General features: G+C 41.8%; 1 long non-coding RNA gene across 2 annotated transcripts in view; it reads right to left on the reverse strand.

Annotated features, from left to right (window-relative positions):
• The window catches only part of LOC119565746, a 128,530-nt gene that overhangs the window by 25,846 nt on the left and 88,308 nt on the right, over positions 1 to 14,376 (reverse strand). The window contains exons 4-5 of one of the 2 annotated variants that reach the window (XR_006289384.1): positions 11,363 to 11,459; positions 4,906 to 5,894 (exon numbers count right to left, since the gene is read on the reverse strand). This is a non-coding gene — a long non-coding RNA (uncharacterized LOC119565746). Of the gene's footprint in view, positions 1 to 4,905; positions 5,895 to 11,362; positions 11,460 to 14,376 lie in introns of those variants that run through there. The other variant, XR_006289383.1, reaches the window with a different exon arrangement.

Below are 14,376 nucleotides of genomic sequence, written 5' to 3' on the forward strand. Positions count from 1 at the left end.
AACAATAATGATGAATGTTAAAAATGCCTGGGAGGAAAGAAAACTATGTGAAGCAGTATTCAAAGCAAAAAGACAACAACAAGTAGGGTTGGGTTTTTTTTGAGGAGTGGGAAACTAAATAGGTATCCTAAAATGTGGTAATATCCCTTTAATAGCATTTCTATAGAGACAAGCTGGAAAAGGATTAAGGAAGGATCACAAATAGTAGCTATCGCACCTTTCACTGGAGGTGTTATAGCTTGTGGGGAGAAAAGTCTGTGTATATGCCTCCTCTTTTTTAATGAGCCAAATGGAGTGCAATAAATCTAATTTCCATGAAATTTGCATATGGGTAAGATTTCGATTGATCTAAGAAAGGCAGTGTGTTTGAACATGTAAGGTATGAAAAGCCTCAGCTGAAATAATTCATTCGCTTTGTCTCCAGTATCAATGGGTTTATTTCTTATTCACAGCCCTCAGTAAGCTTCTTCTGGTAGGTAAGTAATATGGGATCTAAATCAGCCTTCTATCCACTTGTACCCCACTGGAATTTGGCCAAACTCTTTGGTATTTTTATCAAAGCTTCAAGTGGATGGAGGACCAGAGCTGACATGGGTATAGAAGGTAACAGGTTCAAATCCTCCAGTAGAAGGTTATGAAGAAATAGTGATAAGGAGCTTTTTATAATGTCCTTTGAGGATACAGCATAAACTCATGCTTTGGATTCATTCACATGTGGTCTGGGAACAAAACCTGGGTAAGTGCATTAACCAAGATTTTAAAACTAGTTCACCGAATGCATGCACACTGTGATATCTCTCAGGGTTCTGGTTAAAACAGTTGCAAGGGAGGAATTAAAATGAGGTAATCTTAGAGTTACTCAGAAAAGGACAGATTGTGGTCAGCCCCTGCACCGGTGCACAAGGGAGAAGACGGGGTAAGGGATTTCTGACACACCCACTAACACAGGGGATGGCTATCCTTTACTAGCTACCCAAAACAGGTTGTGGGGGGAGGTGAAGGAGGAAGAGAGCACAGTGTATACTTATAGTTTTTCCCCCTTAAGGATGTAGGCAGTTTCAGCTTAAAGTGGAATCGCTTAATACCTCTAAAAAATCAAGCCACTCCAATTAAGGTACCTAAAAATGGATTTAGGAGCCTAACTAGTCTGCAGAAGAGAAGAATGAGGGGGGATTTGATAGCTGCTTTCAACTACCTGAAAGGGGGTTCCAAAGAGGATGGCTCTAGACTGTTCTCAATGGTAGCAGATGACAGAACGAGGAGTAATGGTCTCAAGTTGCAATGGGGGAGGTTTAGATTGGATATTAGGAAAAACTTTTTCACTAAGAGGGTGGTGAAACACTGGAATGCGTTACCTAGGGAGGTGGTAGAATCTCCTTCCTTAGAGGTTTTTAAGGTCAGGCTTGACAAAGCCCTGGCTGGGATGATTTAACTGGGACTTGGTCCTGCTTCGAGCAGGGGGTTGGACTAGATGACCTTCTGGGGTCCCTTCCAACCCTGATATTCTATGATTCTATGATTCTATGAACTGTCGGCATCCAGCTTTGAAATCTTGTTCTTCAACCATATTACTAATAGTTTAGTAGAGTAAATCATGAGTTGATATACCGAGGCTAAATTTTCCAAACTTTGGTGCCCAAAGTTAGGCATTTAAATCCATGTTTTATATGACCCACTCTGGTCAGTGTGTGTTACAGTTTTCCCTCTGTGCCTGATCTCCAAGTGATCTCAGTTATGGCTCTCAGCTTAAAACACTGGCTCTCTAGCTCAAGCTGTAAAGACTTATGCTTTTCAGCTCTGGTGCTTCCACAGTTGAATCCTTGGTGTGTTGGCCAAGATGGTGGAAGTCAAATTTAGACACCAAAATAAAAGTGGTTTGACTTTAAGGGACACACATGTTGCTCATAATATACATTATTTAAGCCTTATTTTTAATGCAATGAATCAAGTCAACTGCCACCAGCTGTAGACTCAGAAATGTCAATTATATGTTTTATATTAGAACACACTGAAAATAAAATTTCAGTGTATCCATTTTTAAAAATGCAGGTGTATACCCCTCCCCCCCCCGCCCCATATACTTGTAGCTGAAGTGCTCTTCTTTAGGAAAAGTGTCTCGCTCCTTCATATTACCTGCTGAAAATTTTACACTGTGTCCAAGTGAAATTGCATGTCCCAGCAGGCACAAAATTGATGGTTTACATGAACAGCATAGAAACATCTTTCTGAAAATCCCTTTCCTTCACTTCTGTCCTGTGATCTGTCACCAGTATCTCTAATATACCCAGGCTCTGGTGCACATTCACACAGGGGAACGGAAATCACATTCAGAACAGCATTACAACTCTGTCAGATCTCACATAGCTCTTTATCTTATGGTTTCACTTTCAGTCGTCCAGTGTCAGTATTGCAAGCCCCAAGCATTCAAAAATCCTACATCAGGCCTCATGAAATCATGAGATAAGCTTACGAATAATGAGGGCTTTTTTTTTTTTTGGAACAAAAATACAATTTGGGTTCTTTCAATTTACCTTCTGGTTTCTGAGCCTTCGGCATGTGCTCAGGTCACATTTTCAAGTTCTTTTCCACAACTATGGAGACTAGAAACGTACTTTTGTAATGAAAGCTGAGAATCTTAGGTAATCACTTGACTCCAGGACTTGGGGCTTTCCGAAAACCTACATTGCAAGAACTGGCAACAGTGCTGACTTGGAGTAGTCTGAATTTACTGGTGGTAGGTAGTGAAAATTATAGCTGGGTTTTAGTCTTGCTCTTATTGGCAGCAGGGAACGGCAACGTTTTCACCTTGGAATAGCAAGGGAACTCGTGAGGTTAGAGAGGTTTCTTTGCCAGAGAGAGTATCTCCATTGAATAAGTAGCTTGCAGCCTGTTTATGATATCGCAAGATAGGGACAATTTTAGCAGAGGCATAAATGGGTAGATTTTCAAATTGTAATGAATAATTTGTAGTTCTAGTGATAATTACCACACATGCTTATTGTTAGAGAACAGTGCGTGAATTTCTTTGTTTATAGAAAACTAGCCCATGCTGTATATAGCTCACAACACAATTGATGAAATTTTCTAGAGAGTCCTGGTAATTATTACTGGAACTGCTCATTATTGATCTCATTCTGAATGAATTAAAATTCAATTTGTTAAAATACAATAAAAATCTGCTGTTTTAGGGCACAGTCCTATGCTCATTGAAGTCAATGGAAAGACTTTCACTGTCAATAGGCATTGGATTAGACTCATATATCAGTAATTCCTTTCATGTATGATTTAGTAACTATTTAACTCCATGACTGCCTTAACAGATGATGACTGATATGCACTGTTACAAAATCTATAGGACTAGACTGCCCTTGGTTCTTGCCTAGGTGTGCAGTGGTGAGGAACGCAAAAATAGCTTTCCTCTCCTATCCATCACTTACATGACCCCTGCCCAAGTGCTAGAGACAATCACAGTCAGTTCTCGAGTTCTCTTTTCCTATTGCCCCAAGGGGTGAAAAACACCATACAGGGAAGACATCAGGCCATGGTCACTCCCACACTCACCAGAAGAGCTGCTGGAGCGCACAAGGGAAAGTTGCTTCCTCATCCCTTTGAATGGGGCAGCATTTCTCATTCTGCCGTGTGCTGGGAGAGCTCCGGAGCTTGCCGAGAACACTGAGACTTGACAGTGTTTGGCTTATATCCAAGCGCAAACATGCTCCTTGGATGTATAAACTGAGGAGGACTGAGAAGGAGTTGGGAGGTGATATTAACTCTGTATAGGCATTGGAAAGACAAGCACTGCCATAATAATCCTGTTTGGGGGTTCATATTTTTAAAAAGGGTTAGAAAAATTGGAGAGGTTTCGGAAAAGAGACACAACAGTTATTTGAGTACTGGAACGCCTGCCTCACAGTGAGAGACTTAAAGATCTCAAGCATTTAGCTTATTGAAGAGAAGGTTAAGTGGCAATTTCATCACAAACGACAAGTTCTTACATGAGGAGAAGACATCTGTTACCAGAGAGCTCCTTAAACAATCTGATAACAATATCACAACTAAGTTCCAATGGCTGAAAGTTAAAGCTAGACACTTTTAGACTGAAAATAAGGTCTATGTTTACGAGAGAGATTGTAATTAACCATTAGAACTGATTCCCAAGGGATGTGCAGATTTTCCATCTTTTAAGGTTTTGAAATGAAGGTTTGATATCTTTCAAATGACAATTTTTTGTCCAAAAAAAAAAAAAAATGCAGATTCAGTGACATTGAAACATGGCAAGAATTAATGTTGCTTTTACTGAAGTGTTCATTTAGAAAATAAATCTGAACAAAATCAGAATGGTTTGTTTTGACATTTTCAAAATGAAATGTTTTGATTTGGAACAACTTTTTGTTTTAAAATATCCTTTAATTTTATTTTTTTTAATTAAAAATGTTTAAATAATACTTGAAATAATAAAGAAGCACGGTTTTTTGAGTCAAATAGGTTTCATTAAATCTGATATGATTTTTTTTTTTTTGCCTTTTTGGTTCTCCAAACATTTTTGTTTTCAGTCTGACCCAAAATGATTTTCCCCCACTTTTTGAAATTGCCAGTAAATTAAAAAAAAAGTGATTCCCCAGCTATATTACTGAGCCTGATGTAGAAATTACTGGATGAGGTTCTACGACCTGCATTATGCAGGAGGTCAGACAAGATGATTTTAATGGTGCCTTCCAACCTTAAAATCGAATACTCTATGACACTGGTCCCAGATCAAGCTTAGGCCAACCTGGACCACAACATTATGTTTTGTTATGATTTGGAAATGAAAAGAAATGCATTAGTGCTTCAGTGCTGCATTAGAAAAGAAAGAAATACAGGTTACTAGTAGTCAATCTTTATTTAGGAACGGTGTAAAACAGACAGTAAAAAAATCTAGTTCTTTGTTGGTGAGATTTGTATTGTAATTGGGATCACATTCCTTGAAACAAAAATCATTAATTGCAAATGCAATGGTGGCTGAAATGAGACAGCCATATAGATGGATTGAAGTAGAAGTTCAAGGAACTCTTTCTACCTGTCAAGAAGCCCAGAGGCAGAGTTTAGCACCTATGTTTATGGGATAGAGTTATGGTAGCTCATTCAGCTGCTGAATAGAAATGGTAGATAGCAAGAATTCTATTCTATATAGGTTTCAGAGTAGCAGCCGTGTTAGTCTGTATTTTCCACTGAATGCATCCGATGAAGTGAACTGTAGCTCACGAAAGCTTATGCTCAAATAAATTTGTTAGTCCCTAAGGTGCCACAAGTCCTCCCATTCTATATAGGTTCTTATACAGAACTCATCACCATAATATCTGAGCACTTTTCAGCAGTGCATTGAACAACATGACCAACATCAGTCACACATTGGTTGCTCTCTCATTCTCTCCCCAGGGAGAGAAAAAGTGCATGAATTGGAGTGTTTTGTGTAGGCACGTGTTTCCTTTCCAGGGGTGTGTGTGTGTGTGTGTGTGTTGTTTTTTGTGGTGTTGTTGTGGCACATTTTTTGTTTTGTGGTGTTGTTAAAATATATATGCTACTCATTCATATTAGAGAAGACAAGGTCAAAGAAATGCATCTTGACCTTGGAGTTGAAGATGGTGAAGAGTGCAATGGTCCTTAGTTTCTGTGTGAGTTCATTCCATAGTCTTGAACTGGCCCCCAAGAAAGTTTTGTCTCCAGTGCAGAGGAGCTTTACTCTTACTGTAGGAAGCTCCACTGTGCTAGAGGAGTGAAGTTGTTGAACACGGTCTTCATCCTGGAGCTGTAGGCAGTGTTTTAGCTCTCCTAAGCCCAGGCCAGGGAGCACCTTGAAGATAAGGACCCTAGGCAACCACCAACTTCCAGTCCAGTGATTGATTCATCTTTATCTGTCACAGTGAGGTCAAAAATACAGTTACCTTGTGTTGGGTGCAATACCTTTTGTATTAGAATATTACTATCTATACATTTTAGAAACTCTAAACATTGGCTACTGGCTGCATGAGACCTTCAGCATATGTCTCCCAAACTGTAGTCCCCCAGAACAACACAGTGTTTCTTTCCGCACATTATAGACAGGTACTTAAGGAAAAACTCATCCTGTTCTCTGATCTGATTTAGTGGTCTGTAACAGAACCACACCAGTAGCCGCTCCTCCTGGACTTTGTTAACTAACACATTGGCCCAAATGCATTCAAGATAGTGTGGATCTGAGTTATCAGTGAAACCAATAATGGTGTCTTTAATGTAGAATGCCATCCCCCCCACCACACACACCTCTTTTACCCACTCTAAAGAGGTTGTGGCCAGTGATTTTAACATTCCAGTCATCCAAAGTGTCCCACCAGTTTTTAGCAATGCCATTTTCTTCTCATCAATGATAATTTCAAATTCTTCTTGCTTGTTACCCACACTCCAAGCATTGGTATATAAAGTAAATGAAACATTTCCTCTCTTCACGTTCTTTGTCACATCGTTCAAGTTGTTCACAATATGCTGAAATTTAGTTTGTACTGCATTTACCTTCTTAGCACTCTCCCACTGGTTTCAGTTTAATCCCCTCTTTGCTGCTCTAGCTTGTTTCCAACCAAGATAAGCCTCCCTGAGATGCTGGCCATCTTATTCATACTTCCTCTCCCTCTGGAATGTGGCCCAATAGTCCACAAAACCAATAGGTTCAGATTCACACTAATGATGCAGCCAGTGGTTCACCTCTGGTATTCTCTCCCTTCTCTGGTTTGTGGGACAGAAGTATCTCTGAGACCATCACTTAGAATTTCATCTTATTCAGCTCCCTTCCAGGATCCCACACATTTTCTATAATTAGTATAGTTCAAAGTGTTACAGAGTTATTGGTTCCAATGTGTATCACCACCAGGGGAGATTTGACAGATGACTTCGTAATCCCATCCAATCTTATGGTTACATCTCATATTTTTCACTCTGGGAAGACAGCCTTGTGTTCCTTGCAGTGTTCGCTGTTCTTAATATGGAGTTATCAATGACTGTTGCTTCCCTTCCTAAGATGGTTGAAGAACCTCTATTGGTCGCTGTTTGCTTCATACCCAAGGCATGCCCATCAGGTATGCACCCTGTAGCCTTCTGTTGTGTTCCTCCAGAGACAGGTTCCTTTGTAACTGACTCACTAAGTACTTGAAAACGATTCAGTATTTCTAATGGGGTTGACTGCTTCCTACCTAGGTCTCTTTCTTCTCCTGGTCACAAATTGCCAGTCTGCTTCTTCAGTTCCTTTGTTTCTGGTCCTTCCCCTTGTGGTGTCTGTGGTGATGATTTCTTAATGTGGTTATCCAAGAAGTCTCTGTTTTCTTGGATGCTGTGCAGAGCTGAAACTTGTGCTTCCAGATGACCTCCGGAATGGCAACCAGATTGCATTTCATGTATCAGAAATCTCTTTTGTCTTCCAGCAGAAATGAAAACATAGCACATCCAAGGAAGGATACAGCAGATATTGATCCTTAACTGCTACCCGATGTAGAGCCATACCTAAAACAGAAGGAACTACACTCCCTCTCTAAACCCCCTCCGAAACATCCATTTGTCACTCCTGTTCACTTGCTCAGAGGTTTGCCTGGTAACTGACATTAAACTTGCTGCTCAGCTCTACTTCCTTACTCTCAGGGAGGGATTAGCAACACAGATGTTGAACACTGTCTGCTCAAAGATGCAAGGGTCCCAGCCATACAGCCCAGAAACCTGTCTCATCTGGTCTGTTCAGAGGCCCACAGCCCAGCCACACATTCCTTACAGAGAACAAACAACAGGTGGACCAGATGCACCACTCACCAAGTCCCTCTGCCTCAAAACACAGGACATAAGTACATAAGAATGGCCATACTGGGTCAGACCAAAGGTCCATCTAGCCCAGTTTCCTGTCTTCTGACAGTGGACAATGCCAGGTGCCCAAGAGGGAATGAACAGAACAGGTAATCATCAAGTGATCCAACCCCTGTTGCCTATTCCCAGCTTCTGGCAAACAGAGACTAGAGACACCATTCCTGCCCATCCTGGCTAATAGCCATTGATGGACTTGTACTCCATTAACTTATCTAGTTCTTTTTTGAACCCTGTTATAGTTTTGGCCTTCACAACATCCTCTGACAAAGAATTCCACAGGTTGACTTCCAGCTATGCCATCCTGAAATCTACTGTTTGATTTCTGAACACTTAGCTCTGTCCCAATACAAAGCTGTTCTTATTGGTGTAAGAAGTCTGCCATGTACTTGACTGTGGTCTTTGTAACACCTCAGTACTTTACACAGCATATTTCAGGTAAAAATACATGGAACCCTTCTGCCAACACGCCAGCAGAAACAAGGGATGGGTCATTATTTAGGGGATTATCTTCCATTTTGTCTTGAGCCCCCACCTGGTAATCTGGGAAACTATTATCACTCTGAGTGCCTTCGCCAGCCAAATCTGCACCCACTTGCAAACACAGAGGTTTAAACAAATGAACTTTACTGCGGTCAGGGAGTGAGGGGGAGAAAAGGGAAAGACCAGGCTGAAATGGGGCAAATATTTACAATTTAACACCTTCCACCACCATTTTACCTCAGTGTGCATAAATCACAGTTCCAAGCAATTGGACACTGAATGGCTGATGCAGTTTTTTTCTGCCTCCCAGCCTCCCATCTCAGTTCATGGATCCCCAACTTCCTCACTTACAGTTTGTGGTTCCAGGAGTCCAGGAAAATCAGGGTCCCTGGTTTGTAGGAAGCTCTGGGGCTCTGCCAACTGTCCTGCTATAGTGATTTCAGTAGTTAGGACAGGGAGGCCTCACCAGCATTGCTAGGCTGACATAGATGGTTACTGTGAATTCCTCTACTCCCACTATAGGGCATGCAGCTGGTCTCACTCTGCTGCTCGTTCTGCAGCAATCCTGCTAGAAGCTGTGCCCTGCGGGTGAATTCAATTGCCACTTTGCTCTGCCTGCTAGGAGCTGTGACTGGGTCCCCAACTGTGCCTTGCTCTGCCTGCTGCTCCGGTGAATAGAATGGCTGCTGGGTTCTGACTTCTTACTTGCTACTGAGTAGACAACTAGAATTTCTTATCAGCTCTGCCCACATAAGGCAGTTACAGCTCTTAGCTCAACTCCTTCTGATACAAGGAGATCAGCACTTTAGAAACCCAAGTCCCCCCACCTAGAAAGTGATTCCTAACCAAAAGACAAAAAAGTACAGTTCCTTTCCCTATACCCTTTAGCATGCTCCAGGGCCTCTTAGCCCACCTCAGCAAACCTCAGTTTTCATCAGGGTGACCTCATATCATTATCCAGGCTTTGCCCGGGTGGGTTCCCAACAGGGTAATCTCAAAAAATATTGGCCCCAAGTACAAAACTTAGTCAAATTATGCCATAACATCCCTTAACTACCTGCAGTTAATATGCAGATGAGGTGCTGCCTTGCCCAGTCAACTCCTCTTGCTCTCCAGCAGATGCCATCAGAGAACTCATTCAATCACCTCCCTTCTTTCAGAGGCTTCAGGCCATAGGGCTTACATACGTTCATATTTTTGTTGGTAGAAATTTGAGAAAAGTGCCTTGGCCATACTTTTGGAAGGATATTTGAGATGCAGTATTACCATGTTAGCCAACAGTATCTAACAGACAAGTCATATATATATAGGGCCTGATCCTGCTAGGTGCTAAGTGCCTCCTACAGAATATTGAGCATCCACAACCCCCACTGCCTATAGTCTAAGCTGAGGATACTCAGCACTATGCATGATGGGGCCAATTAGTGGGTTGAGTGCAAGTAAAAGGTGGGACATAAGCACCTTCCTAACTAGTGTGTCTGCTCCCAGTGAAGCCAGGGGCAAAATAACTATGGACTTTAATGAGAGTATACTGAGCCAAAGCATCTTCCCAAGGTGTCCCTACCCTCTGTTTGACAGAAGCTGGGAATGGGTGACAGAGGATGGATCACTTGATGATTACCTGTTCTGTTCATTCCCTCAGGGGCATCTGGCATTGGCCACTGTCAGAAGACGGGATACTGGGCTAGATGGACCTTTGTTCTTACCCAATATGGCCATTCTTATGTAAGTTAGAGGAGAAGGAAAAGTATTCACCATGACTTTCCTAGCAGAAATTTGTCAATTAAATTTGAAAGGTGTAAAGTACTCATTCCTACTTACAGCATAGGGATTTAAATGTGTAGTCTGTGAAGAACCAAATCCAGTTTCATTATTCATGGAATCTGAACTCCCCCGTAAACAGTATGTATAAAGGCAGAAAAAGAAATCCATATCTGTGCTGCAATAAAGCACAGAAGAGGGCAGTATAAACTAGGCTCTTAACATGCTTTAGTAGTTCTCCCAATTTGCAGTAATCGCTGGTGCTACAAACCCACAGGGATATCCTCTTATTCCTCATTTCTAAGCCTCTATTCATATAGAAGTGACTATCACTGCTCGCTGCATTTTAAACATCAAGTGCCTGCAAGGTAGTGTCAGCAATTTTGAAGCTTTAATGAGCACGTGGCATGACTGTTTTATTGCATGTTGTAACAAAAATATTTAATAATCCTTAGGAGCTAGCATGCATTTACTTAGATTAATTACATACAAATGTGCTTATGAACTACGCTAATTATTTTTTAATTAGTTGTCCAGGTCGACCTGAAAAGCACTGCAATTTATGTTAGCTAGAGGAATGTCTCTGTGAAAGTATGGCCAATGAATTCTTTGGGAGTTACAGTGTACTTGCCCACCCACAGCTGTTGGAACTAAGGGTGCTACGGGTGCTGCCGCACCCCTTGGCTTGCAGTGGTTTCCATCATACACAGGGTTTACAGTTTGGTTCAATGGCTCTCAGCACCCCTACTATATAAATTGTTCCAGCACCCCTGAACGCACAGCAATCTCATTGTTAAATATTAAAATACAATATTACTAGCCAACCTGAAGGAAGGAGCAGCCAGAGGACTCTTTTTAGCGGCACTAGTATTATGGCATCAAAGGTCTCTTCCCCAGAAAAGCCCTGGAGGAATGAAGGGTTCCATGATCACCAAGGCAAAACGTGTAGAGGCAATACCTCTGCTAATGAAGGTGCTGCTTTCCCGTGAGAAGGACTTATTAAAAAGACCAGGTGAAGATCAGGAAATTTGGGACGGAAGACTTCTATCCTACCTCTGTAGTAGGTTTGCAGCCCTAAAACAGCAACCTGAATCTAATGTCTTAGGTCTGACCACCAGGAGGTAGTGCCTCCGAAACACAGATTCAGTTTCTTCAAGGAATGAATATGTCAGTCAATGTAACAAATCTGTAATAAACTAAATTAAAAGAGAGGGAAGGGTGAGGAGAGGGACAGGAGAAGGAGAAGCAGGGCAGGACTCACCTGTTTTATTGCCTCTTAGTGGTTTCTTTCAGTTTGATTCATAGATTTGTAGGTTCCAAGGCCAGAAGGGATCACTGCAATCACCTAATATGACCTCCTGAATAGCATAAAACATAGAATGTTACCAAAATACTTCCATAGCTTTTAGAAAAACATCCAATCTTGATTTAAAAATAGTCAGTGATGGAGACTCCACCATCACCTTTGGTGAGTTGTTCCAATGGTTAATTATTTTCACTGTTAAAGACTGATGCCAGTGTGAATACCACTCAAACTCTCATATTACAATGGAGACGACTAGGGCCTCCATTATATCCTTTGCTGGATTGGTAGGCAAAGGGGAGAAGACTAGAGTGTGAGGAAGGAGATTTCTCCTGCACTCTGAAAGAATGCAAAGACCACACAAGATGGTGCTACAGTCCCTAGAGTAAGCAGGGAAGGGGCAAGGTCATCAAGGCCCCATCTGCCCATACATGCAGGCTCTAAGGCCTCTGCCCACTTGTCTGGATGGGCAGAGAGACCATACTGTGCTCTTTCAGAGACAGCACCAGTGGCAATGCTTTCCCTGCACTCTCAGAGACACTGGCTCGAAACCGCAGTGGTACTGGGTGGCTAATTCCTGAGGATCTGGGCCACTGTGTCTGCTTCCATGAACTCCTACTGGCATGGTGCACTCCTCTGGCCTGCACAGAAAGTGGATGAAGAACCACACTCTGCATTAAGTGTATTGTGGAGTTAATTAGATGGGGCCAAATCTTCAGTGTAACCCCCCAGACTACACTGTTCCACTGAATGGGGAGTAGCTGCAACACTTTAATCACCCTTCCTGTTTAATGATTCATTGACTCCATTTGCCCTGGAGACCACAAGCCTTGCTTTCTAAGCTGGAGGAAGCATTGCCAGATAATGGAAAGCAGCTCTACAGTCAAGAGTCTCTCCATAAAGGCGAGGTGAAGAGACCGAGAGTCTACAAAGTGATCTGGAGGGTTTCCAAGGCAGTAATAATGAAAACTGAAAGAGTGAAAGTTGCACAAATACTTGACACAGGAAAAGCTCTTCTTCTTTCGGTTATCGAAAGACTGCTCATTTTCTGCAGGAGACGACGTATTTATTGCTAACTGTCTGTCAATCTGCAGCATAAAAATATCAGCCATAATTATATTCATACTACCAGGCTTGACATTAAAGTTAATCTGAAAAACACTCATTTTCTGATGTTACCTTATATAACCAGCACGCAGATGCAGCAGTGGTTCACTGTCAGGTTTTGTTCGAGTGTGTTTCAGCTTAGAGTGTTCCTTGACAACTGTGAAAATGTTGGTTGGCTTGCCCTGTGACTTACAAAGGGGCGCATTAGAAAAGCCTGACATTTGTCAAATGAAGCTGTTATCAGAATAGACTATTTTTAGCTCCCTCTTGAAACCCCATGATAACTACTTGAAAGCTAATGATCCTCCTGTTTCAACAGAGAACCGGTTTCTTGAGGAAAGACATACATTGGAGCAGAAGGCTCCCTATAATGTAGTATGATAAGTTGCAAGATAAAAGGACTCTAAGATGGTTTCGTCTTAGTAATAGCCCATAGGGAATCAATACAATGCTGTGCAACATATTTCAGACTGAAGAGGGCTTGTGTTACTGAGAAATGAGTAAGAACTTTATAATCAGGTCCAATCTGGTTCCAAATTTAAGCCCAGTAAAGATCCACTTGTATTAAACCTAAGAACAACAAAAATGTGTCCAGGAGTTTCTTGTTTAAATTTAATTCCAGTAGAAATAGTTTATTTTTTTTTAATACACAAACATTCCCCTGAAATGAGAACCTGTCCTAGCTTTTGTGGGGCTCTGTGCAAAATCCAACAAGTTTTCATAATCCACAAAATACTTCTGGGATGGGAATGTCTGGAAACCAGGGATGTCAAGGATGCTCATCACTAACGGATATAATGGAGTTTCGTTACACGCATAGCACCAGCAGTCTGCTAGGTACTCTGCACTCAGACACGAAGACCAGCTAGATCGTTTCAGAGAAGAATTAGCAGTTGAGAGAAGGGTGGGTCACTTGTCAGTACTGATGACTTCAGAAAAGGGACCTGGAGGATTTTGAGGAGAGGGTTCTTCAAGTGGGGTAGGTCACAGTGAGCTATGAGGTTTGGGTGGTGCTGACAATGCACAGCGCCTGAGGTAGTTGCACACTTGGCAAACGCTGTAAAACTGTACTTGACCTCGTTATTGAAAGGAGTAGGAAGCTCATCCAATGTCTTATAGCAGAACAAAAAAGTATGTATGTGACTGGCTGTTTAGGGAAATGGTCCCACTGTTAAAAATCCATTAACTTGGGTTAAAGATTGGTGCATAAAGCCAGTTCACAATCACTTTGGAATTGTTGGATAAAGCTGTTGTGAAAGTGTCTTTTAAAAGTAAACCTTCAAGCCTAGAACAGTTGGCTACAAAGGACAATTGACTGTCTCTGCTACGTAAGCAGAAAATGAGTTGAGAAAATGAGGTTGAATTGGTCTCTCATTTGCAATGTGCTTGATCCTGAAGGGAATGTTCAGAAATGAATAAACTCAGGTTAATTAAAAACATAATTTAAATTAAAAGTTGTTGAAATTGTAACAAAGTTCCTTAAAACCAAGCTGGTATTTCATGTACTAAATGATAAAAATAAGGTGCAGACTAGCAAGTGTAGAAACTAGGACTGAGATTTTCAAAGGAGCCTAGAGGTGTTAGGCACCTAACTCCCACAGGCACCTTTGAGAACACAGGCCTAGAGTCTGTGGGAATTATGAACCAGGCCAACTCAACCTACAGAAAGTTCTACTGGGCAGGCTAAGGAGGAGCAGCACACTTCAAATTTCCATCACTGAGTTTTCTCCAGATCATTCTGTCTGGGTCAGGGGGAGCATTTGCTACTCCAGTGAGTGGGCAATATGTTCAGGCCACAAGCCCCGGGGATCTCCCACAGTCCACAGGGGTCTCCTGGAGGGCCAGGCTCATCCAACATTGAGATT

The sequence above is a fragment of the Chelonia mydas genome, chromosome 3 (genome assembly GCF_015237465.2).
Source record: "Chelonia mydas isolate rCheMyd1 chromosome 3, rCheMyd1.pri.v2, whole genome shotgun sequence".
Taxonomy (NCBI): Eukaryota; Metazoa; Chordata; order Testudines; family Cheloniidae; genus Chelonia; species Chelonia mydas.